Raw genomic sequence first — 26,561 nt, forward strand, 5'->3', positions numbered from 1 at the left:
TATGCATTTCCTTAAAAGTATAACAAACTGAAAATCTCCTTACCACTCTGAGATGTTTATACTTGTGTCAATTTTGACAAATTTAATTTCCCAGATAACTTTGTACTAATGCTTATTATCTATCACTCAGTGCTTGATTGAGTGAAGCACTAAAAAAAAATCATTATTTTAAATGACACATATGTGGTTACTCAAGTACTTTTATTTCTACCTCAGTCCTCAAACTTTGGATTTAAATAGAGTTGCTAATTGCCTCTTTCATTTCACTCCTGTCAGTTTTTTAATATACTATCATTTTTTCTCTCCCCATTGGATTAATTTCTTTCCATTACCAAGGCCACTATCACGTCCAAAGGCATCGTCACCTCAAGTTCATCCTTTATTGCTACAGTTCACTCTGCATCGATTTGGCTCTAAAACTGGTTCTTCAAATAGAATCAGAGCAGAACAGTAGGTAAGAACCAACGATAGATTTTATTGGGTTAAAGAGATAGTACCTGGACCAGACCTTGCCTTCCATGCTGCTGATGCCAGGCCCATCCCTGGAACAACATGTGATTTGCAAGACAGTGATGCATGAACCAAACTCTTGCCCCTGAGGAGGCATTTCCAAAATTTCCAAATATACATGCTACACATTCTTTAAATGTGAGAAATGAACCATGAATGAATGACAACATGAAAAGTTACAGACATATAACAGGAATGGGATAGTATATAAAACATTACTAAAAGGAGACACCATGGTTCGGGACATAGGGAGAGGATCAGAGCTTACAATACTCAGTCAGGTTACTGCTGGTTCTGCACATAGAAATTACTACTGGCAGTGCTCAGGGGACCATATGGGATATTTGAAATTGAACCCAGGTAGGCTGATTTCAATGCAAGCTCCCTACCCACTGTAATTTCTCTCCCTCCAGTCCCAAAGTCAGGAAATTCTTGCTGAATCTACTGAACAGATATATTGCCAAGGCAGACTAGTCATTATTGATGAAAATTACTTTATAAGAATTGTCTCTCTTTGGATCCCCATAAGATTGTCTCTTTCTGAATGTCTATTTTAATTGATCTTCCATTTTCCCCAGGGTAGATATACTTTTCTTGGGCATAACAATTGCTGGTGATATTTGTACATGGCTGTTGATTATAACACTTTGATATTTCCTGGTACCTTCACTTTATCTTTGTCCTGAATTCTGTCCAGTTATACAGCAAATAGCCACGGATCTGGATTATAACTTGCATGTTTTGAGTTTTAGGTTGATCTCTTGTCATCAGGTTTCATGATGGTGTCATTCTGTGCTCTTTCGTCCCCCTCCGACCTGCTCTATCTGTTCAGAAATCTATGCATATATTATAGAAAACAGCACAGGACTAAAGATACGGAAGCTTGGGGAAGAAATTTGCCTTGCACATGGGTTTGATTCCCTACACCATGGGTATCTGGATCCAAAAAAAAAAAAAAGGAAAGGAGATAAGACATCCACAACTCTCAATAGTTGGATACTGAAATTCTCTGAGTTTGTCATATTGACTTTTCTCATGTCACCAAAATCAGCCGTTTTCATCTGCTCTTCAGTAAGTACAGTGTAGAATAGGTGATCTCCCTATTCAGTGAATCATAAAGAGACTAATATCAGTATACCTGATCAAATGTTTTTCATGAAAACAAGCCATAGAAAAACAGTTTAGCTGAACTCTGTCATAGTCTTCTGTGATGCCATAAAAATGGAGTAAAACATGGCCATGGTCTTTCTCAGAGAAGATCTCTCTCTAATGTGGCATCAAAGTAAGGAGCTAGAGACTGGGTGCATTTATCTTTATTGGGGCTTTAAATAATTAAAGGACTGATTTATCTGGGCCTAGGGATAGCATAGCGGGTAGGGCATTTGCCTTGCACGAGGCCAACCTGGGTTCGATTCCTCCAACCCTCTTGGAGAGCCCGGCAAGCCACCTAGAGTATCCCGCCCACGCAGCAAAGCCTGGCAAAGTACCTGTGACGTATTCAGTACGCCAAACACTGTAACAGCAAGTCTCACAATAGAAACGTTACTGGTGCCCGCTCGAGAAAATCGATGAATAACCAGAGGACAGTGCTACAGTGATGATTTATCTTACCACATTTACCTCAATGGAAAGAATAGGGTGTACCTACAGATCTTCATCAGATTTGAAATATTGCAGATAGAATGAAATTTTAATTATGAATCCATCGACGATCAAGAATCAGGGACGCTGTCTCATTTGCCAAGGTGTCGAAAATCAGATGGGTTGGTCACGTAATGAGATTTAAAGATGACCGCTGGACTAGAGCTGTTACCGACTGGATTCCACGGGATGTCAAAGGGTCGCGTGACCGCCCACCTACCAGATGGTCAGACTTCTTCGTGAAGATCATGAACGATCGGTTTGAGGCTCTTCATGTTCCCAGAGCGAACAGATGCCATTGGGCTACACTAGCATGCGACAGAGACAAATGGAGACATTACTGGCTCCCGCTCAAGCAAATCGACAACTAATGGGAAGTTAAGTGATTAAGTGATTAAGTGAATCTTTTTCTAATTGTTTGTGAGAAATGAAGTAGAAGCAGATACTTGGACAGCAGAGAAGTAATGTGCCTTCATACGACTGACCTGCATTGATTCCAGACAGCACATATGGGCCTCACCAGGAGAGGTCTCTGATCCAAGAGAAGAGAGAAGCCCTGAGAACCACTGGGTGTCTCCTTGAAAGAAACACATAAAAACCCACATGCAACCTCCCAAGCATATCCATATGAAAACTGAACAGTTCATGAATGAACTGTATTAGAAAAAAGAGATATATCAGTAAGCTTTGTTTTTCACTTATTTTAATAATTCAAAGTAGTTTCAAAAAGATTGCTATCTTATGAGTTAGTATCAGTACTTTAGAGTATCTAACTTTATATTATTAATACTTTCATTCGTAACATTTTGAAATATAGTTTTAAACCTTGTACAACATGGATCTGTGAAAAGGAAAGCTATCTTCTTTCAGTGATTTTACGTTTTCAGTTCTTAGTATACAACTATAGAAAAACGAGACCAAAATAAGCAACTCACTGGAAACTCTTTTTCCCCTGACTATGAGTCTTCTAAAGGGAGATATATGAATCCTTTACACTCTCCCATATGTGTAAGTTCACTTTTCCCAGTAAAACTATCTAAAATGTCCAGCCTAGTAGTCACCGACAAAGAAGCACATGTTCTTTTGTTAGCAATATAATACAATCAAGGTGACATTTTAAAATCAAGCAGCAATTAATACCTTAGCTATTTGCTGGCGCTGTTTTCTATCATTTAGAAAGCAAATGCTAATTTTTCATAAACCATATTGCATATATATTTACCCAATACCATTTTTACTCATTTTTGTACAAAATTGAAACAGAATATCATATTATCAGCAAAAACGACTTAAAATATCTATCATCACCTAAAACACAGTATCATACTAGTGTTACTCTATATTAGTTCAAAACACTGAATTAATTATAATTTAATCTTGACTTTTATGTTTATGAGCACAATATCCACAAGGATTAGACAATCTCTTGATTATGGAGAAAACCTTGAACTCACAGAAATAAATGTTTACTGCCCATCACAGAGATCCTGAGACGAGGTTTTGGAAAAGAAAACACATCAAAAAGTTAAGAGATAGCCGCGGCTCTTCTGAGCTGTGTAAATTTAATGAAATCTTGTGTTATTCGACTGGCAAGTTCCATCTTTGAGTGTCTCAGTGAGGACTGTCAAAAAACATCAACATTCAATGCAACAGAGTAAAAGCTAATAGCCTTTTTGTTATCCCCAAACTAAAAGGACGGGTAAGACTCAAAATAAAATGCTATTACTGAAAATCTTCTTTTATCTAATGCTTTGTGCAGTGAGTGAAAATTGAACAAATATATACTCTTTTCATGGTGTTAAAATGAATTCTGACACTATTAAACAGATATTCTTTGGCCCTACAATCTTCTCAACATTTTATCCACAAGCAGTATTATTTGAATTTCTATGCGCTTCCATTTTATAAGATTCTGTTTACCATAATATAATGATTTTCTATGAAATAAAAATTATCCTATTTAAAAACACTGTTTTATAATGAAGAAGTAAGTCTTTGGAGAGGAAACATCTTAAAGGGATTCATATTGCAAGCACTGTTTGATAATCTCAATCATATCTAATCTCCATCTTGTCTACATTCCCAAAAGATCCACAGTCAATAAGAAGCAACAAAGACAAAGTGTTTGCCAAAGGTCTTAAATATATTCATAGTTCTCCAGATAGACAGGAAAATAATTAAAGAGTTCTGATCTAGTTCGTATTTTTATTGGCTAACAAAGAAAAATTTCAAAAAATGGGACTAAACTGTAGACTTCATGTGAGAAAGACCAGCCAAGAAAGTATCAACACTCAAATTATTCCTCTTTGAAACAAAAGTATGCATAAGCTATATTTTAAGCTGTTTATTCGTAAGAATGTTCATTCGTAACTATAATAGATATTTAGTAGTCATTAGATGTAAACATGTAATCATTATAGACGCCTAACTATCTTCCCGAAAATAAAATATGCATAGAAAAAAGTAAAAACAAACACATAAGTGTATTGTGAATATTGATCATAAAAGAAGCTAGTTTTCCCAACCTTCAAAAGAGAAGGTACCTCAATAAAGGGAGGTGGAAGAGGGAGCACAGGACAAAAGGTCCCTTATGGTTTTCTCTGATTTGTCTCCTTTAAAATGTATTCTTCCAGGACACTTTACATCTTACTAGTAAGTATTCCAGAAGGATATGCTGTGCCACCTCTGGGCTCTCTGTTAGTTCCTAACAACAGAGAAAGGCCAGAGGTTAAGGCTCTTGCCTTGCGCATGGCTGATGCTCATCCAATCTGTGCTCCCCAGAGGGTCCCCCGAGCATGGTCAAGAATGATCCATGACCACCACTGGATGTGGCCCCAAAGCAAATAAATGTAAAGATAGCCAAATATCATGAAAATATGTTCAGTCTTCTTGAAGTGTGTCATCATCTTATTTTGATATTTATAACCTGTATTCTGTTCTTCTTTCACTATTGCTCAACCTTTTTTCCTTAGCATCTGAAAAGTTTTGAAAAACATAATTCAGTCATTTGTACTTTGCATTCAGTAAGCTTTAATTGGCTCTGTAGCTCAATTTCTCATATTGATATTGACCCTTAACTATGTTCTCAATTTATAAAAAACAAAATAAGAAAAGAAGGAATAATACCTAAAGACCTAATACAAGTTACATTCAAATTAATTAAATTTTAGTTAAAATGATAAAGAGAAATGATAGTGCTACAATTATCTTAAGTTCATAGGATTATTAGAATGAATGATCTGAAAAGATCCCTTGTGCATTTTAGAAAATTAAAAAAATTCATCTAATTTTTTTTAGTAAAACATTATTTGGAGATTTTGAAGGGAATGAGGAAGAGAAAATCAGAGAGAGAGAGAGAGAGAGAGTAGAGTAACATACTCAAGAGAGAACCTGAGTTTTTCAAAGGATGGAGAGAGCCCACACACATATCCCAGTATGAAACATGAAAGCATGAAAGTACACATCTTAAGAGGGGAGATGTGGGCGACACATGTGCTCAGGCACTACATGTGCTTGACCACATGGGTGCAGGAAGATGTGCAACAACCCCTCTATATTTTGCAAAAAAAATATGGTATCATTTCTGATAGCTACTTTTTTTGAAGTTCCTCAAATACTAACCCAACTGTTACATTGAATGCTGCCTTCATTTTGTTCCATTTTACCTTTGATATTTTTTTTGTTTCCCCTGTCTCTTTGTTTATGTAATAATAATTATGCAATTTAATCACAAGATTTTGACTATATGAAAATGAACAGTTATCCCATGATAGATTTATCACATGAGAATTTATCAATTACCAAAAATTATCTCAGTTTTAATTTGAAAATAATTTCAATCATGACAAGAGTTGCAAGAACAATTTTAAAAATGTTGATATACTTACAATTCAATCAAAATATCTTTGTGGCTGCATGTATCAAATTTTATTCACTGGATTCGAAACTTTAGAGAAATCTTATTATATTTTTTATTAGAGGTAATTTCTGAAAGAAATATTACATGATACATTTTAAGTTCTGTAGTCCTACTAAACATGAATCATAGCTATTTAACCCATTCTCACATAGCACAATAATACCCACGGACAATATGTAAAGGAATTAGCTTTATTATTATATACTAAAATGCATTTATAAAATTTCACATATTTTGTAATATAATTTTTCTAATGAGATTTCAACTTCAAAAATGTAAGAATTATTCTTAGCTTGAAGTCTGCAGGTGGACTCTGTGTCTGGGCTGATGTTTGTAGTCTTTTGTCCCTTCCTTCCTTCTATATCTTATTATACATGTCTCCTGAAGCATAGGATGCTGCCCCTGCACGTGATGTGTATAATTATCACATTTGGAAATGAGATGGCATACTTTATCATATAAGCAATATCGGTATCTACCATTCTTGTAAAAATTGGAAACAACTTCTCTAGCTACTTCATCTCAAGATACTCTTTTCGGTGTGATAGTTATACTTGCTGGCTTTTTCCCAAAGAAATCGCACATATTCATGGAAACATGGACTCTTATGACTCGTTTACAACACAGATAATAGATGGATAAAACTATAACTCAATTTATTAATACCCAGGTGAAATGAAACAACCTGGAAATAAGGACAGCTGGTGGGTTTTTTAGGCAATATGCCACTGAGACTTTCAGGGACACACAAGGCACTGGGTCAGCCAGGACGCTTTGGAGAGGACATACATTTATTTATGAGTTGCAAACCTAAAAGCCATCGACTTTCAGAGCATGGTTTCATGGCTCATCTGAAGAAAAACAGGCATGATTCATACTTCAAACACCTCCCCGCTGTCACACTTGTCAAGGGCCTCTCATCCTGAAATGGGCCAATCACTTGAAATGTAGAACGAAACTGCCATGAAGCCTCTCAGCATGTCTCCATGTCTCCACCTCATCCTCCTTCACTGGTAAGTTTTATCCTGGACCCAAATCAAGCTTGTGACCCATGTCCGTCTGACCTGATAATTTAGTAAGAGTGTTTTAAACACAATGAATTTTTAAGTTTAAATTTAGCATTCTTTATAGATAGGCATTACTGATTTAACACATTCATCTGTATCATTTTGTTTAACCTCAAATCATAGAATTTCTCTATCCCTTTTGCTATTGATGGGCATTCAAAATATTCACAAGGGTATGAGTACTACCAACAAAAATGAAATGTTGCATTTGACCACAACGTGGGTAGAACTAAAGGCTGTCGTGTTCATTGAAATGTGTCAGAAGGATAAAAACTAGCAACAGAAACTCTCACCACTCTATTGGTGGTCTACAAAGAAACAAAGCAGGACAGACTGTGTCCAACAAAACCAAGACTTCGACTCTGAGCATGGAACTGATGGTAGAAGCAGGGGTACTTGGGGGAGATGCAGAGGGCGGAGGATGGAAGGGTCCAAGGCGAAGTGTGGAGAGATTCTGACCCCTGGGTGATAGGGAGAGGACATCAGCAGGAAAGATCTAAGGGCTGGAGCAATAGTACTGTGAGCAGGGCACTTGTTCTGCCTGCAGATGACCAAGTTACGTCCGTGGCACGCCTTGTATGGTCCTTGATTTTTTCCAGAAATGAACCTGACAGCAGGCAAGTATGAGTCGAAAACAAAAATTAAATGTTTAAGACATAAAAATTAATATTATTGTAAACCATGTTAACTCAAGATAATGAAAAACAAATGAAAAAGGTGGTGATAAATACTCTTGCTTAATATTTTATGGGCATACGTGTTAGTATTTCATTCAAACAGATAAAGGAAATTGCTTTTATGAGCTGCATTATATTAAATTTAATAGATGTCAAAATTTGCAATCTTAAGTGCTTCAAATTATAAATGGCAATTTGCTAATATTAAACTTTCAATTCTTGCAGAACTGGTGGATGAAAAATATTACATCATGGAATCTCACATTCTGCAGTAAGAGTTTAAAATTGATAAAAATGAAAAGGAAAAATGTGTCATTTTCTAATTAAATGCATGTCCACATGTCTTTCCTTATTAAGTAGTTATTTATATGTCTTGATAGCCTTTTCTTCCCAGATTTTGGATCTAAATATTTATTTAAATTTTTCTATATTTTTTAAAAATTTTATGAAACACCATGACTCACAAAGCTGTTCATTGTATGGTTGTTTTAGTTTTCAGTGTTCCAACACCAATTCTATCACCAGCTTGAGCTTCTCTCTAACACTGTTCCTAGTTTACCATCTATCCCCCAACCTTGCAGGCTTAACAGGCACGACATAGTTAACTTTATATTGATCGGTATAGTGTAAAGTCTTGGGGTAGGCGCCGCCACCTCCGTCCTTGGCGGCCGAGGACCTCCAGGGCCAGCCACGGCCATGCTGGGGCCACTCTCCACACGCATGAGGGTGCCGGGGAGCACAGCCATGCGGGTCCCAGGGCTGGGATCTGGAGGCCTGCTCCAATTGGGGCTGGGCGTCCTCCACCCGGATCCTCTATCTTCCGGTGGGCGAGGTCACACCCACCAACTGCCCCCACCCCCACCCCCGCGCCGTGTAATCCCATCAGTGACTGGGGCCCAGAGACTATAGAACCCAGCTCCCAGAAGCATGCGGCCGCATTCACGGCTGCGCAACATCCTATTATCTCATTCTTGCATTGGACAACCTGGCAGGCTACTGAATGTAACCTGCCCACACGGCAGTGTCTGGCAAACTCCCCGTGGTGTACCCAATATGCCAAGTACCAGTAACAATGATGGGTCTCATTCTTCTAACCCTACAAGAGCCTTGACTATGGCACTTTTTAAAAAAATCTCAGAGCTAGGACGAAGGAGATGTTACTGGTGCCTGCTCAAGCAATCGGCGAACAACAGGATGATTGTGATCATGATTGTGATAGTGTAAACTTACAGACTACTTCCTGAGAAGTCTCCACTCATCTCTGGAGAAGAGGTTTACCTAGAATGACTCAGAAATTCAGTTGCTTGCGCAGTGCGTTTTCCCCAATTCAGATGAAACTATAGACAATCCAAACAGTAGAAAGACCCCACCGAAAACACTATTCTTGGAGGGGGGGGGGGGTCACATAGAAGAATCCGGAGGGAAATCAGTTCCAAATTTGTAGTCTACAATATGTTTCTCTTTCATTATATTATTTTCCACTCCTTAAATACACCTGGATCACTCATCAATGTCCTATGGCTTTGTCCCTAAAGTATAAGTGATTGTTTCTCCAAGAGGGTTCACTCTTTTTCTGTATCAGCCTGCTGGTCCTTCCAGGGGCAATTTAATTTGGGGGTTGAGGGGATAACCCCCCCTACACACACACACACACACACACATACACACACACACACAAACACACACGGTCTCACCCAGTGAGGGCTCTGGTTCTTTCTCCTCATCAAACAGCTCTCTGAGGAGAGTCCTCCTCTCTCTCCCTGTGTCACTGTACCGACTACTGACCCTGACCATTGCCTGAGTCCCCTAGTTACAGAAACTGAGTGACAGTCTACTGTCACGTCTAGTTCAAAGCTAGGAGGCAAAGAGTTTCTGCTAACAGAGTGACGCTGCTGAAGTGACAGTTGGGTATAGAATTGCATGAAGGAACTAAGGGATTGGAAAATGCGTCTTCATTTTTCTGACAGTTTGTTCTCTGCTGTCTAAGGATTTACATTTCTTTTCCTATGGGGAAGGTCAGGGGATGATGGATGAAACATTAAGAAAAACTTCAAAAAAAGGTTTAAAGCAAAGCTTGCCCTCCATGTTAACAGCTCTGAAGGCCTCTGCTTTGAGATTTCTCACTTAAGGTCACTGATTTAGGAATCAAGTCAAAACTGCACTACCAAGTGAATATACATACTGCTGCTAATGAAATAATATGCATTCTAGTTGGCAGGTGGACCAGGGTTTGAAAAAACGGCCACGGTGTGTGGGAACCAGCTTGTTAAGAGTTCAGCGGTTCCTTCAACACATCTGCATCTGGAAAGGAGAAGGAAGAATAAATGACTGGGAAGTCACTCTTAACGGGAATGACTTTCCAGCTGAAGACAAGACAGAGAGAATGTCAGGAAGCCATAATGAAGGGAAAAGCATGACTCTTGATTTTAAACCTGAAATCCTATGTTTTGCTCTTTATAGAATATGTAGGGTTGATTGATATGGGCCTGAATGGTTTTGACACAGGGAACGATTTGGGGTCAGAAAGAAGAAAACGTGGCTTCTTTGGTTTTGAGTGTTGGGAAGGCCGACCCCACTATCCCCAGAAACAATCATAAGATGAACCTTTGTGATGAGGAGGGATAAAGCAGAAACCAGTGCAGGCCTCCCTCACCCCAACTCTTGCTACGTTCATCCTCATATTGGAAAGGTTCCAGTTCTGCCTGAACGACACTGGCATATTCAACACCTCAAGCCACACATGCAACCACCAAACCCAGAGTCTTGAGCAAACAAATATATTTGGGACTCAAATATGGAACTGATTCTTAACTGTTCTGTTTGAGCCATGCCATGTTTGTGCCCATATAGATATTTCTAAATGAAATATATAATAAAATAATGAACAGATCAAAAAGTAAAATCAAAGACTATGAAAAGTGCCATGGTAGGCTATTCCTCTCGGTCCATGGTCTCTCTTGGACGTGGGTCTAGCTTGTTTGTCCCTGTTCCTAGGTCACTTTCCTTGTTACTTTCTCTGTAAGCTCATGTTCCCCCCTGATTGTGTTTCTCTCTCTCTCTGCTCTTCCCATCCTGAAGAAGCCTGTGTTTCCTCTCAAGCACATATTCTTCTCTTTCTCTCCTTCATTATCTTTCTAAGTTATTTTGATTCCATGAAAACTATCTTATTTCAAAGTAAATTAAATAAATAAAATCACGGTGGTAGCGATACACCAACAAGGTGCAATTTCCCTTTGTAAACATGTAAAAGAAGAATTACTATAAAATGCCATACAGGATTTTAAATAATGCATAATATTATAAAATATTAGTCTTTTTAAAAATTATGTATTGTAATAATAGACTTTTAAGCTTACACTTTTTATACCAAATAAATGTTCAAACAAGAAATAATGTTCCAAAGCATAGACCACAAAATAAGGCTAATAAAATGTAATAGGGACTATTTTCTACATAAAAATAAGAGGAGTGATACTTGGTGACTGAATATAAAATAGCTCTCGGTTTTACTCACAAAACTGAGAGAAATAAAATATTGTAATAATATAGTTTGAAATTATAAAAGTATTAAATGATAATAGAGAAATAAAACAAAGTTTAAGGCCAGGAGGCCTGAGTTGGATTCTTAATCCACATGGGGTCCCCCAGCACCACAAGAGAAAGCCACGAGTAGAAAGTCTGGAGTGAATCCTGAACAAGCTGTGTGTGCCAAACATAGAAATGGTTAAAAGTTATCAAGGAAAACACTCTTCTGTTCAACATAGCTTAACTATTAAATACATCTATTATTTATTAAAATTTTGCTCTTCCCTTCCTCTTTCTCCCTCATTCCTCCCTCTCTCCCTCCCTACCTCCCTTCCTAACTCTTTCTTTCTTGTTTTCTTCCCTCCCTCCCTTCCTTCCTTCCTTCCTTCCTTCCTTCCTTCCTTCCTTCCTTCCTTCCTTCCTTTCCCTTCCCTTCCCTTCCCTTCCCTTCCCCTCCCTCCCTCCCTCCCTCCCTCCCTCCCTCCCTCCCTCCCTCCCTCCTTTCTTTCTTTCTTTCTTTCTTTCTTTCTTTCTTTCTTTCTTTCTTTCTTTCTCTCTCTCTTCCCCCCCTCCCTCCCTTCCTTCCTTCCTTCCTTCCTTCCTTCCTTCCTTCCTTCCTTCCTTCCTTCCTCCCTCCCTCCCTCCCTCCCTCCCTCCCTTCCTTCCTTCCTTCTTTCCTTCCTTTTGTCCTTCCTCCCTCCCTCCCTCCCTCCCTCCCTCCCTTCCTTCCTTCCTTCCTTCCTTCCTATCTTCCTTATTTCCTTCCTCCCTCCCTCCCTCTTTCTTTCTTTCTTTCTTTCTTTCTTTCTTTCTTTCTTTCTTCTTTCTTTCTTTCTTTCTCTTTCATTCTTTCTATCTCATTAAACCCAGGACCTCACAAATGCAAGTCAAATGATCTATGTTTCTGCCAGGCTATGTTTCTGCCTACATAACAACTTTAAAATAACATTTACTCTTCACTATCATTTCTTGTTGACCTATTTTATCTCATTGGAAAGGGTAAGATATTCCTATGGGCATATTTTATGTTGCTATCCTAATTTATCACATACTAGGTAAAATCTCCTGTTCTCTAATGTAAGTTACATTTAGATTCAAGTGAATACAAGGAACCACTTTCTCTTATGTGATAGGATTTAATTATCCTCCCCTTGGCTACAATACAGAATTGATCCTTTCCTGATTTCTGATTCTATTGATCTGACATAATATTCCTAAAGTAGTAAAATCTGGAAACCGGCATTTTCTACGCAAACCAAACAACCTAGGGTACCAGAGAGCTAAGGGTTACCTACACACCCTGTAGCCACCAAACTTAGCTCAGTGTTAGTCACTGAATGCTGTTACTCTGTATTGTTCATGTAAATAATTTCTGTTTCTCTCTGTTTGTGCTGGTAGCAGTGGAACACCAATGCAGTTTAGGGCTTTTAACACACTGGATGCTGATGTTACAACTGCTGTTTCACAATATGTGCACGTCCCTATGTTAGAGTTAATACTAGTCAGCATGTTAAGTATTGGCATTAAGTAAAGATATCCACAGACCTTGTGAAATTGACCTTTTATCCCCGGCAAAAGGTTTTGCCTGTTCTCTAGGTGACAGATACACAAATAAGCAAATTAGCATTGCTAATTGGAAAATAAATTATGTTCAATAGCCACAAAATATACGCTATGTTCTACTTGATCAATGAGATGCTAGCATATAAACTTAATTTATTCCAAGAAGATTAATTTAAGAAGATATTAGGTAAGGTAAAGGCCCTCCCGTTGATCGTCGATTTGCTCGAGCGGGCCCAGTAACGTCTCCATTGGAGACTTTGTTGTTACTGTGTCTGGCATATCGAATACTCTCGGTAGCTTGCCGGGCTCTCCTAGAGGGGCGGAGGAATCGAAATCGGGTCGGCCATGTTGGCCGCTTGTAAGGCGAACGCCCTACCCGCTGTGCTAAAAAACAAAACCTCAAAGACCAGCTAGATTATTTTTTGGTTGAATATTAAAACTTTAAGACCCAGCCTTTTGAACACTACTAAACTTAAGTATAAATAGATGTGAGTTATGTTGTTTAGAGACTCCCTGTCAGTTCCTGGATGAGTGGAGACTTCGCTTTTGTCAAAATCGCATGAGGAAAAGTATTTCAATGAACAAATTATAAAAATGGTAGAAAGAACAGTGAGCAATAAACTACTCATTACACGTTGCTTTGAAACAAACAAAAATAAAATATTTTAATTACGGTATCAAAGAATAAAATACATAATCATTCTACTTCGATTCCTGCCTCTCAATTGTTATGAAAAGGAACCTTAGAAAATGTGTCCAGGGTCTTTTTTTAAAGATGAGATTTTAAAAGTTCACTAGAAACATAGATAAGTGACTGAAGAGACAGATAGTAGAGATAATGTGAATAAGCATTTGAAAATTGAACTAATGACTTTTATAATTAAATGACCAAAAGGTCCAGCTGCAGTACACAAACATAGTGAACATTAAGACTTGAAAGACAGGTTTGATGAAGATGAGGTGAAGCAGGAATTTTTGTATACTGGTGATATAGACATAAACTAAAAATCTCTAGGACATAGACATCATTTTCAGATGCTGGCATCTAACACATTTCTTAGCAAGACGATGATAATTTGGGCAAAGGAATATAATTTTTTTAAAGTTGTAAATTTTTCCTGTGTTATTTTTCTTAATTTCTTAGGTTTTTTTAACTCAGTTTTTGCCCACATCTGCAGTGTTCAAATATTACTTCTGGTTATGCTTTCATAGATCACTCCTGGTGGTGCTTAAGGGACCAAATAGGGTACGAGAGAATGAACCCAGTTTGGCTGGGTACAGGCAATTTCTCTACCTGCTGTACTATTGTGCAGACTCCTGTAATACTTTAATTTTAAAACAAGTAAAAAGAAAAATTACATTGAATATAATTTATTTGAGATGAAATAGTCGCTTGGACTTTCTGATGATAAATTTGCATTCCAATTATTATTAAAGGTAATAAATAAAATACAGAAAAATTGTGGAAAGTATTGTAGCAAATGACAAACTACATTCACTCACAATCTAAAAAAAGAATACTCAAAACTTTATTTTTCTTTCTGTGATATACTACTTTTTTTTGCCCAACCCTTTTTTAAAATTTTTTGATTGTACTACTTTTGATATTTTAAATGCATCCTAGTTATTAAGAAATTCATTCAAGATTAAGTAATATATTTCTGTCTCTTAAGTAATTTGTTTTCTTTTTTTCCTTATGCAGTGATTGACCTTCACAATTCAAAAGAATGCACAGAGGGCAGATAATAGTCCTACTGAATATATTTGTCGTACTGAATATATTTGTTTTACTGTTGTTTAATTCATCATATCAGTTTTCTTTTGTGAGAAAGAAATATATTGAATAATTAGGTAAGAATTCATCAGCAACAACCATATTTATTTGATGATTTTGTGTGCAAAGTAGCAAAAGATAGTTCTGAAGAAATGGGTTTTCTTATTAAGATAGCAACATGTATTATTTCAGTGGTAAATTTCAAAAACATAGTTGGATACTAGGAGGATTTTGAGCTGAAAACAATGACTTTGCCTGATCTGAAATGGAAAGAATAAAGAACTGTGTTTTTTGAAAGATAACTTGCCAAACAAGATCTGATGAAGTTTTCCCTTATCTACCTCCAGAAGCTTGTTGTGATGGGGGAGTGGCATAGGAAACCCCCCGCACCTTTCGGGGTAGATCCTGCACACTCCCTGGAGCTCTGGAAATTTCAGTCTCAGGGCAGCTGGGCTCCCACACCACGTGGTGGCTGGTGCTGCTTCCTGAAATGCAGTTCCTTTACCAGAGAACCACTATCTCAGGCCCCATTCCGTGAATTAAAATTTTGCTAAATAAATCTTTAGATTATTGGTTGAAAAACTAATTTCCACACTTATATTTCTTACTTTTCTTGTGCTTCCTTAGGATAGTTTATGGCATGAATTTATCTATTTGCTTGATCTCTTATTTCATCTTAATCTTCATCCCCGTTTCTATTGAAACAATGTCAACATGAACAAGTGATTGTGTATGTCATCCTATTTCGAATAGTTTCAGTTACTTAGTAACAGAAAAAAATTGCTTACAGACAATTTTCTACTCAACTTTCTCCTTACTGGTAATTTGTGGTCAATTTTTCAAAATAATTCTGCAATCTGCCTTCAGAGTGCATCAGAAAGAGTATATAATGAATATTTCATAAATAGGAAATAGCATTTACTTCTCATTAATTGGTTGTGCATTCTATAGATGAAACTATATGTTAAGATGAATTACTATTTAAATACAAACCTAATAAGTATTATAACAGCTCATCTTTGAAAACTTGAAAGAAAAAAAACAACCTAAGTAACATGGTATGCATTTAGAAATGATAAAAATCAAGAACACATTGCCAACATCATAATTTAAATACTCACTTTTATGTATTATAATCAGTGTTGTTAGTTCCATGTTTTTATCTGTTACATAGATTAAAACATAGATATTTCTTCCCCAGGAGTTATTGCATAAACAGAATATTTACGTTCAAAATTAAAGTAAAAGTGAAAATCACAAGTAATTTTTGTTACTCCGGAGTGAACACTGACACCATTTATTATTATAAATGCAAAGTAAAGACAATAGTCAAATATACTGGTTGCATCATGAAATAGTTATTGATAGTAAGTGACATATAATCAGAATGAGGTAAGTGTTCTTGCCCTAGAACTTCAAGATATATATATGGCAAATAAGGAAAAAATTATCATTTCAGTTCTTGAAATATTCCCCCGTACTGAGAGATAAGTCTTAGTGCTGGAGTGTATCTTGTGTACACGAGTCCGCTAGCAGTGTCCAGGCTGCTTGTACCTAGTGTGGTCAGGATCTCGTGCTTCCTGCCCTCCCTCAGCTCATCAGGGATTGGCCCCGTGGTCCCTAGGCTCAAACCATGACTTGCACACCATGGTACCTCCCCACACCTAGAGCAGCTCTGGAGCATCCAACAGAGGTGGGTCTGTAGCATGGTTTTAAATATACTTCCCCAATGTATGGGCTAAAAGACCAAGTTGTATTTCATACATACTACAAAGTTAGTCAAAGATTTGTGCCAACAAAATCTTATTAAAATCCCCCCAATCTGATTCTATCTCAATAATACTCCATGTAAAATGTCCTAGAGTCAGCAGAACGGTCTACGGGCTGAGGAATTTGCTGGTATCCTCTCAGCTTGACTCAAATCCTGGCAAACAATTGGTTCCCCAAACACTGTCAATTGCTGCTCTCTTTCAATGGCCATGTTTAAAAAGTATTAATAATAATCGTGATGAATGTATTTTTTAAAATAAAACAACTGGTACTGTCAACATTTGAAAGGCATGGTGGGTAAGATTAAAGAGGAACTAGTCAAATTAATTTTGATTATTTGGAGGTAAATTTCATTTGTAATTTTTTAAGGTCTTTCTAAACTGCATGGATATATTTCTTTTGCTAGAAGTCGCATAGTAATAATGTCAAACATATTTAGTGACAATCATGATTATGTATGATTTTTCTTTCTTTGGTTATTTTTCAGTTTCTTTTCTTAATGTTCTGTGCTTAATTTTAGTGTGATTTTAACTTGTTCTCTATAAAGTTAAGAAAAGTATTGATTACTTGGAAATTGTATCATAATCCCTCTAAATGCCCTCACCATAATTTACTTCATCTCTACTTTAACTATGAGAGCAAGTATTCCAAGTTGAGTAGGGTAAAGCCAAAAAAACAGTTATGTCAATTGTGAGATAACTTGTTGACAGATTTTTGAAATCAAATTTAGACTAAAAATACACGAATGCATATCAATTCGATGGCAAACGTCTGGGATGCTCTGTGGCAGAGGATGTTGTTAAAGCTGCAAAGAAAAGAGCCAACCTGATTGACATTTGGGCCTGCTGTCCCCGAACCCTGAGCGGAGCGAACCCCACCAGGTGCCTTTGGACACAGGATTCTGGCGAAAACTTTTCTTGTTGCTCGGATCTTCTCCTTTGAATCAGATTTGTAACGGCTGGAAATAATGAGTTAATTCATGCCTTTGCTTCTTTGGTCCCAGCAGGCAGAGATGTTGATTTTCACAGGCTTGTCCCTGACACAGGCCCTAGGTCCCTTATGGCCAGCATGTGGCTCATGACAAGAAACACGTCCCGTGGGTGAGGCCTTTCCATTGCGGGTGTGCTGCCCTTGACTCAGCTGCCTGTACATCACAGGACCTAAGGTGCACTTGATTTCCATTTTTATTTTTCAATTTCATGATGTGCTACTGCAGCTTTGATTACATGGTTGCAGTTACTGCACCTCATCACTGCCAAAGTAACCAAGAACGGCCCCCTCCCTCCTCATCCTGATGCTTTTCACATTCCCTGGTCCCCCTACCCTGAAAACCTCAGTCTCACATCCAGCAATTCAGTCTATTTTCTTTGTTTTTTTTATACATATACCACAAAAGAGTGATCATCTGCTTTTCATCCTCTCTGATTTAATTTACTTACTTTGATCTCCTCCAGACTGTGCGAGATATAGTAGTTATCCTTTTTCATAGCTGTCTAAACGCTCATGTCTATATAGACCACAGTGTCCTTATCCTTTTGTCTGTGTATGTCTGTTCCAACATTCTGGAGGTTGTAATTATTGCTATATTACATATATGGGTCCCCATATATTTTTTTCTAATTAATGTTTAGGGTTCAGTGGGTAGAGGTCAATTAGACTGTCGTGCTAGAACATTAGGGTCCTATTACTAAGGATGCAGTTAGTGAGAGGGCTCTTAGTATTAGAACTTTTTTAATGATTTATTAATGATAAAGCCTTACTGTTTAGGATTCAATAGACCAGGGTGATAGTAGTGGGTGGGACATTCCTTGCATGCAGCAGACCAGGGTTTGATCTTCAGCATCCCATATCGTCCCTGGGCACTTCCAGGAGCAATTCTGAGTGCAGAGCCAGGAATAATCCCAAGCATCACCCCGTGTGGCTCAAACATCAATAAAATAATCATTATCAATGCACCGTTTATAAATGTAATAACAAGTATTATATTTAATTTTGTTGAATGAGTTAAATAACCAATGAAAACTTAAAGATATTTTCTACAATCTTGAAATATGAACTGTTGGTGACTTTAGCACATTTTATCCATTTTGCACAGGTCAAATACATTCATATGTCTTTCCACACTGTTTGGGCATCTATATTTCTTATAATGAAGTGCCCTGGGCAGGGACATGAGGGGAACAGGCAGGGTGAGATTAGAAATAAGATCCTAAAACAATGAATTATTAGGTGGAATGTCACAAGGGCAGGCCACGAGGTGCTATGCGAACCGATGCCCAGGACACTGCCAGGGTCTGCCTATGTTCCGTGTGGTTGAGCAGAATGGCCAAGTATCACAAGAGAATCAGCTCACCCCTGTTCTTAAACTCCAGGTTCTTGGAACACAGAAAGAAATGACCACACACTCTCCTTATAGTCATGGGGGTGGGGGTGGGGGAAGGTCTAAATGGGAAAGTCTGTGCAAACAGAGAGATGGAACTTGGGTGAAGAGTGTCAGGGGAAACAGTCTGGAACCCAATGCAGAGGTAGGGCGTGGAGCCATTGGAGATGAAACACCTACAAAGCAGCCTAGATAATCACTGAGGTCAGAATTGTGGGCCTGGATGGATCCCGGCAAGGAAAGGCACCACTCAGACGGCACCACCATTCAACAGTCACTTATCATGGTCAGAACATGAGACCGAACTGCCACCTTATGAGATCCATCACAATCGAACTTAGATGAGATTTTAATTACTATTCTCAAGCCACTTAAACAGTGAGCAAGCAAAGCACACTCGGAAAACTATTTAGCTTCTGCAGCTGTACAGCCTCGAGGATAGCTTCAAATCTCTGCTTAAACAAACAATGTGTTCGACATCTTGGATTGAAGTAGCATCATATGAATTTGAGTCCTTCCCAACTTGTATTAAAATTGTCTTGAGTTAGAGAAATGCGACAGAGAATTATAGAAAGCTGCATATAGTAGGGACATTTTTGTTCCGTTCATGGTAAGTAGGGAGTCCAATGCAAATTGTTCTATGAAATTGAGAAGAAAATGGTGCCATCTATCTGATTTTATTGCAGTAATGTCACAACCAGAGAAATTAAACCTCTCCTTCCAAAAGATTTGAGCCATGCTCAATGATTATAATGTAAAAAGCTGGTTAAGTTACTTAATTTTCTACTAAAAATAAAGGATTTGGCTCAATAGTAATTTTAATGGAATCTAGATATTGCTCCAGGAAGAGGATGAAACTTGTGCATTCCAAACTATTAGCAGACGTGGCAAGTGTGAACAATTCACAATGGAAGAGCTACCGTCTAGAAATATGTATGTTTCAGCACCATATATGCAGATACTCTTAATGACCAAACAATTCACTACATAGTAAAGTACATGGTGGTATCAAATTAGGAACCAGGAAGCTTGTAGAGAAAGGGTTGGCCTTGATGCTCCCACTTCCCACCACTGGGTTCAAATTCTGGTATCGCATATTCTCCTCCACATGTCTGAATGCACCCTTGGAGATTGCTAAACACTTTATATTGGCCACAATTATCCCCAGCATTCTAAATGGAAGAAGCACCATCTGTGGGCACTGGCCCCGAATCCTTGAGCCTGGGCTGAAGATTCCAGAACTTTCCTAAGATCCCGAGCTCCACTCAGAAGGCCCTTCTGAAAAAAAAAAAAATCTAGTTTAGGTTTTTAGAAAGCAAATGGAGAAATACTTTGCATGTTGCTTATGAGAATTAAGCATGGCAATGGCAACCATGCCATTGAATTCAGCAACATTTTCTCATTCGACGCCTTAAAAGAAATGCTTTATAGGTATACCTATTCTTCAAGTATTGAGGATAGATTCTTGAAAAGGAACATAAATAAAGTAGGAGGTTGAGGGATATGAACAGAGATAGTGGATTCAGTACATGGATGGTCTTCTGAGAGCCATCTCGGTCTGGAAATAAGCAATGCTGGAGAAAATGCTGTGAAGAAGAAAGTCAAATTCTTCTGGTTAGGATTGAGAAGAGTTTCAGCTTCTGTGGAACACATTGAGGACAAATCTACAAAATTTGAACAATAGCCCTGCAGTACAATTCAGCCTTGGAAGCTTTCCCAAGAACGCCAAGACACACATTGTAAAGGCACATGCATGCCTCTGTACATTGTACCTATCACCATTCCCTCTATTTCTATACACTCAGAAGGACAAGGATAAGGAGTGGAAAGTTTTGGATAATTTTAGTCATTGAGAATATCTAAGGAAACAGAACAAGGCAAGAGGCAATGCTGAGGAAAATCAGCCCTTAGACTCTCAGGAAAAACCGTGATACCCAAACTTAGATGACAAAGGATGGGAAAAAATAGCCCTGGGGCCAAGATTAGTACCAGAAATTTTACTCCATGGCTTGGAGGCCAACCACACATGGTAGGGGAAAAAGGAGCTCAGAAAGAGAAGGGAACACCAAATAAAGGTGTTGGGAGGATCCTCCCAGGATGGAAGAAGCGTGCTGAAAGTGGACTACAGACCAAACATAATTGTCACCCATTGCCTCTTTTGCAAACCACAACACCCAATAAGAGAGAGAGAGAACAGAGGGGAATGCCCTGCCACAGAGGCAAGGTGGGATCGGGGGCATGGGGGTGGGAGGGATACTGGGATCCGTGGTGGTGGGAAATGGGCACTGGTAGAGGGATGGGCATTTGATCATTGTATAATTGAAACCCAAGCATAAAAAAATTGTAAGTCTACAACTGTACCTCATGATGTCTCACCAATAAAAAAAAAAGAATGGCCCTGGGGTCATAAGGAAGGTACATCAGCACATGGTTAGTAGCTGTAGTGTAGTAACAGCCTACCCTAAAATAAACCTTCACACTAATTTAACTCATTCTACCTAAATAAATTAAAAAAAAAAACAAATCAATGTCTGTATGAAGTGCAGAGCCTGGGCAATGGTGAGCAACAGGGAAACTAGGAGACAGGATCTAGTAGTACTGTCCTCCCGTTGTTCATCAATTTGCTTGAGCAGGAACCAGTAAGGTCTCACAACAAATTGTGAGACTTGTTGTTACTGTTGTTGGCATTTTGAATACGTCACAGGGAGCTTGCCAGGCTTTGCCATGCAGGCAAAATGCTCTCGGTAGCTTGCCTGGCTCTCTGAGAGGGGCAGAGGAATCGAACCCAGGTCGGTCTTGTCAGCCAGCCACGTGCAAGGCAAATGCCCTACCAATGAGATATTTTAATTTTCCAAGCTCAAAAAAACAATTTGCTTCAAAAACAAAGAAAGGTCACTGCAAACACAATGACGAAATAGAGGAGCTTAAGTCATAGAACCACAGGAGGTCATTTGTCTTGCATGAGGCCACCTCCTGTCCCATTGCTGGCACCATAGATGGTCCCCTGAGCAACTCCAGAAGTGATCCCTTAGTTCAGAGGCAGCAATAAACTCTGAGAATCACCAAGTATGGCCCCAAACAAAGTAATGATATAAAGAGTATAAGATAGCACAGCGGTAGGGCGTTCGCCTTACAAGCGGCCAACATGGCCGACCCGAGTTCGATTCCTCTGCCCCTCTCGGAGAGCCCGGCAAGCTACCAAGAGTATTGGATATGCCAGACACAGTAACAACAAAGTCTCCAATGGAGACGTTACTGGGCCCGCTCGAGCAAATCGACGATCAACGGGAGGGCCTTTACCTTTACTTTGAAAGATAACCTATCAAAATATAATAATAATAATGACAATAATAATAATAATAATAATAATAATAATAATAGAGGTTAGTGGGGCTGGAACAATAGCACAGCAGGTAGGGCATTTGTCTTGCACATGGCCAACCCAGGTTCGATTCCTCCACCCTTCTCGAGAGTCCGGCAAGCTACTGAGAGTAACCTGCGCACACGGCAAAGCCTGGCAAGCTCCCCGTGGCATATTTGATATGCCAAAAACAGTAACAACAAGTCTCACAATGGAGACTTACTAGTGCCCGCTAGCGCAAATTGATGAACATTGGGAGGGCAGTGCTACAGTGCAGAGATTAGTGGAAGTGGCTTCAGTACAGAGGATATCTATGAGAGCCAAGAGCGACTGTTGTCATAGTGGACAGAGACCAAAGAATACAAAAGAATAGACTTCTCAAAGCTCTTCAGTTTGCTTTACATAGGTCTGAAGACAAAAAATGGGCAACAAATCAGGGGACTAACTTATTCATTTGCTTATTTATTTGCAAAAAGTAGGAACAATAATAGCATGAGAGGTAGTTAAACATCTCCAAAAGATAACAAAGTCAGCTCATGATCAAGAAATGTGTGAATCCAAGCTGGACAGCAAGATAGCATAATACATTTTCTGCAGTCCTGATTCCCATTTTCCACTGTAGACATAGAAGAGTCTACAGTGGAAAATGGACCACGTCTCAAGAAAACTTATTGGGATGGAACAGGGGAAAGTAGACTGGATCTGGAGGAGAAACTCAACAGGACAGTGGTACAAGCATAACTCTGAACTGGAAAGTCACCAGACACTGGGTTCTTGAGGTACAGAACCTCCAGAGAGTCTGGGGGGGGGGGGGGGAAAGGGACATTACTGTAATTAAAAAAAATATGGAATGTTTTAGTGTCTTGGGAAATTGTTCTGATGTCTTAGGATGTTACTGTTCCTGGGACCCCTATTCAAGATAAAACACTGAAGATTTCACTTAATGAAATATCTCATAAGTTTTGACTGAATAAAAACCATCTAACATTTCATAAACCTAAATAAACTTAGACGTTATAATTACAGGCTTATTTATTTACCTTAAAGATTTCCTTCGTGAAATATATTGCTTAAAATTATTCTAAAATAAATTTTTAATTAAAAGTACTTATAGTGAATTCTTCTATTAAATAGAAATGTTAAATAATGACTGGGTGTTTATTGGGCTTACTGTTTTATATTTATTTCAAATTCTTATAGATTATTTTCTGTTGTCTTGAAATTTTCAGAGATTGTGCATAAGTACAGCTTAACACAATCATTTTCTAACTGCTCTGTGGAATCAACTCTGTTTTATACAAAATTTACTCTAATTTTGAGTATTACTTATTGCTGCATCTAGGTCAATTATGAATTGATAAAAAATTACAAGAAAATTAGAAAATTGTGAAAATTACTGACAGAGAATAGTGTTTTATTTAGCGATAAAACTCTACCTCAAACTTACTTTAAACATTTTGTTAATTTTAATCTGATTCACATTATATATTTGACTTTAAATTATATAAACTTTCCTACAGTATTATGTTTTTTAATTATAGGATTTATTACACAACTTTGATATGGCATTTTTGGTGATAATGCTCTACGAATCATTATTTAAAGTGAAAAGCAAACCCAAAGGCTGGAGTATAGCACAGCAGGTAGGGCATCTGCCTTGCACGCAGCCAACATGGCCGACCCGAGTTCAATTCCTCCGCCCCTCTCGGAGAGCCCGGCAAGCTACCGAGAGTATTGGATATGCCAGACACAGTAACAACAAAGAAAATTATGTTGCAAATAAATTTTTTTGAAGTCTGGTCTTCGAATATGTACAATGGGTAGGGCATTTGTCTTGCATGTGGCAAACCCAGGTTCGATTCCTTCATCTCTCTCAGAGAGACCGGCAAACTACCGAGAGTATTCCACACACATGGCAGAGCCTGGCAATCTCCCCTTGGCGTATTTGATATGACAAAAACAGTAACCACAAGTCTCACAAGGGAGATGTTACTTGAGCAAATCGATGAACAACGGGAGGACAGTGCTACAGTGCTATCTTTTTATTGTGTTATCTTCAACTGTATCAGTTAGTTTACGTATCTAATGCTGAGGGCTAAAACCTGTGTATCTCAAACCCAAATCTGTGCTATCCCTGACCATAACCAGGAACCCTAATGACCCCTCTCATGGCACACACTGATGCCCAAAAACTCAAAAGGGCACTTTGCAAGGACATCCTACTATTTTTCTTCAAAGAAATTTTGAAGATGATCTAGTCTTCCATCAATCCATTTCACCCAGCTGATTGACTAAATCTGCCTGTTCACTTCAATCTATATAGTTTTATAGAGGAGTCACCCATTTTCTTTATTACTAAACTTTGAATCATCCACTGGTAAGAAATTACTTCACAAGGAGACTTTAAGAAGCTAGTCATAGTAAAAGATTTGTTTCTCTCTCCTGGAAAAATACTTTGTAATGCTGTTAGTCTCCTTAGTGCCACCTGGTGTGTCCTGCGGTCCGAGGCACTGTCACAGTGGCCATGCTCATCCCTGGAACAGCAGTTCTGAAGCTGTACCTCATCCCCATCCCTAGCCTTCAGCCAACTGTTGGCACAATTAGTTGAGAATCATCAGGAATGGCAAAGGGTACCTGGAGAGAGCTTAGGGGGGTCACCTCCCGAAAACCCAAAGTGAAGATTTAAGAACACAAGTTGAAACATGTTGATCCATCAGACTGATACAGGAAATGTACTATGAGATGCTTTTCATTGCTTTGGGGACACTTCCTAGTGCTAAGGGCATCTGAGTCTCTCCAGGATTGATGTCCTGGCGCTTTAAGTCTCAACTTTTTGATGCAGCTTCTTGAGTGTCCCTTGGTGCTGTGTCTGGCAGAGCTCCCCTGACAGTGTTCGGGGCCCTTGAGACATGAAACTCAGACCAACGAGTGCAGATCATCTTCTGCCCAACATGCCATGACTCTGCTCTTACTCTAATCTTCAGCATAAAGATTTAAAACATATATTAAAATTAATATTTAAAAATAGTTAAAGTAGATAGATCTAATAAGATCTACTAAAGAACAGAAATAGCTGAACACTTTTTGAAAATGTGAAAATATTTTCTCTGTGTTCGGAGCCTGTTTTAGAAGGACAGAAGATTACCATTAATCTGTTTTTTTTTTTTTTGCTTCAAAAGCCCAATAACGTGATTTACAGGCAAGCTGTGATTTAACCCCAAACACATTATAATAAGGAATGCGCTTTGGCTCAGAGGGTTTGACCTACATGAAGATTGGTGAAAGAGTGAACATTGTCCTTCTTCAACTTCATGGCTGTTCCCCCGGAATACCAGTCACACACCCGGACAGCTCTTCCTACCCTTTAATTCAAGTTATCTGGTGAAATTAATTTGAAATATAATTGATGGGCTGTCTGTTCAGAATACATGTGCATGCTACAAAATGCAAATGCACTTATGTATTTCACAGCCACGCAGTTTTAAGAACTAACTTATTTCTATCTGCTTTTTATTCACTTTTTAAAATTAGGCTACTGATGCATATTAGAATTTAATTACACCAATTAGTACTGCCACATCAGACATATGATGTGCCTTCAATTAAGAAGTACCTAATGGGTATTAGTACAATTTAGTTTCATAATTAAAGTTCTAAGAACAGCACAAATTAAACATTATGATTACAAAACATTAAAAATCTACTGGTAAAATTAAAGCTGAATATTTTAGCTTCTCCTTTTCAGCTGTGTTTTTTTTTAAAGAAAAACATGATTATGTAAAACACAATGTTAATATTATCGGAGTGTTCCTTCTTAAAGAGAAAAGTAGACATATATGCTTAGATATGTGCATAGGTAATAAATTTTTAGTAAGGGATCAAAACAATGTTCCTGTCATCTAAGGGGATGAAAGGTTCTGATTCCAGGGATCTTCTTGTTTGTGTGTTTATTTTTTTATATATATAAATATTTTTTAGCTGAGATTTCCACTTGAAATGCCCGGTTCTGGAAAAAATACATACTCCTAGGCTATATGCACCCCATTTTTCTCCTCTGCCTCTAACAAGTGTCCGGGTCTTGCTGGCATGTGGGTGTGAATCGTTCTTAAGAGTTATCAGGACTCTCTGCTGAAGATACACAGATGCTTTTCCTTGGTTCTGGTCGGAAAGTACTAAAACACGGTCGCAGCTTAGATTCTTCTGATTAAGTCTTTTCTTCTTCCACCCCTTCCTAAGGAGCAGCTTCGTGCTGTCTGGACACTTGCTAAGGGGCATCTGTTTATCCTAACCCCAGAGCATCTTCCCCCACTATCTAACAACAAAGACTTTCCTGGTCATCACTGCTTGATAAACTTAATACACTATTTGATCTGA

The sequence above is a fragment of the Sorex fumeus genome, unplaced genomic scaffold, assembly GCF_029834395.1.
Source record: "Sorex fumeus unplaced genomic scaffold, SorFum_2.1 ptg000099l, whole genome shotgun sequence".
In the NCBI taxonomy this organism is placed as follows: domain Eukaryota; kingdom Metazoa; phylum Chordata; class Mammalia; order Eulipotyphla; family Soricidae; genus Sorex; species Sorex fumeus.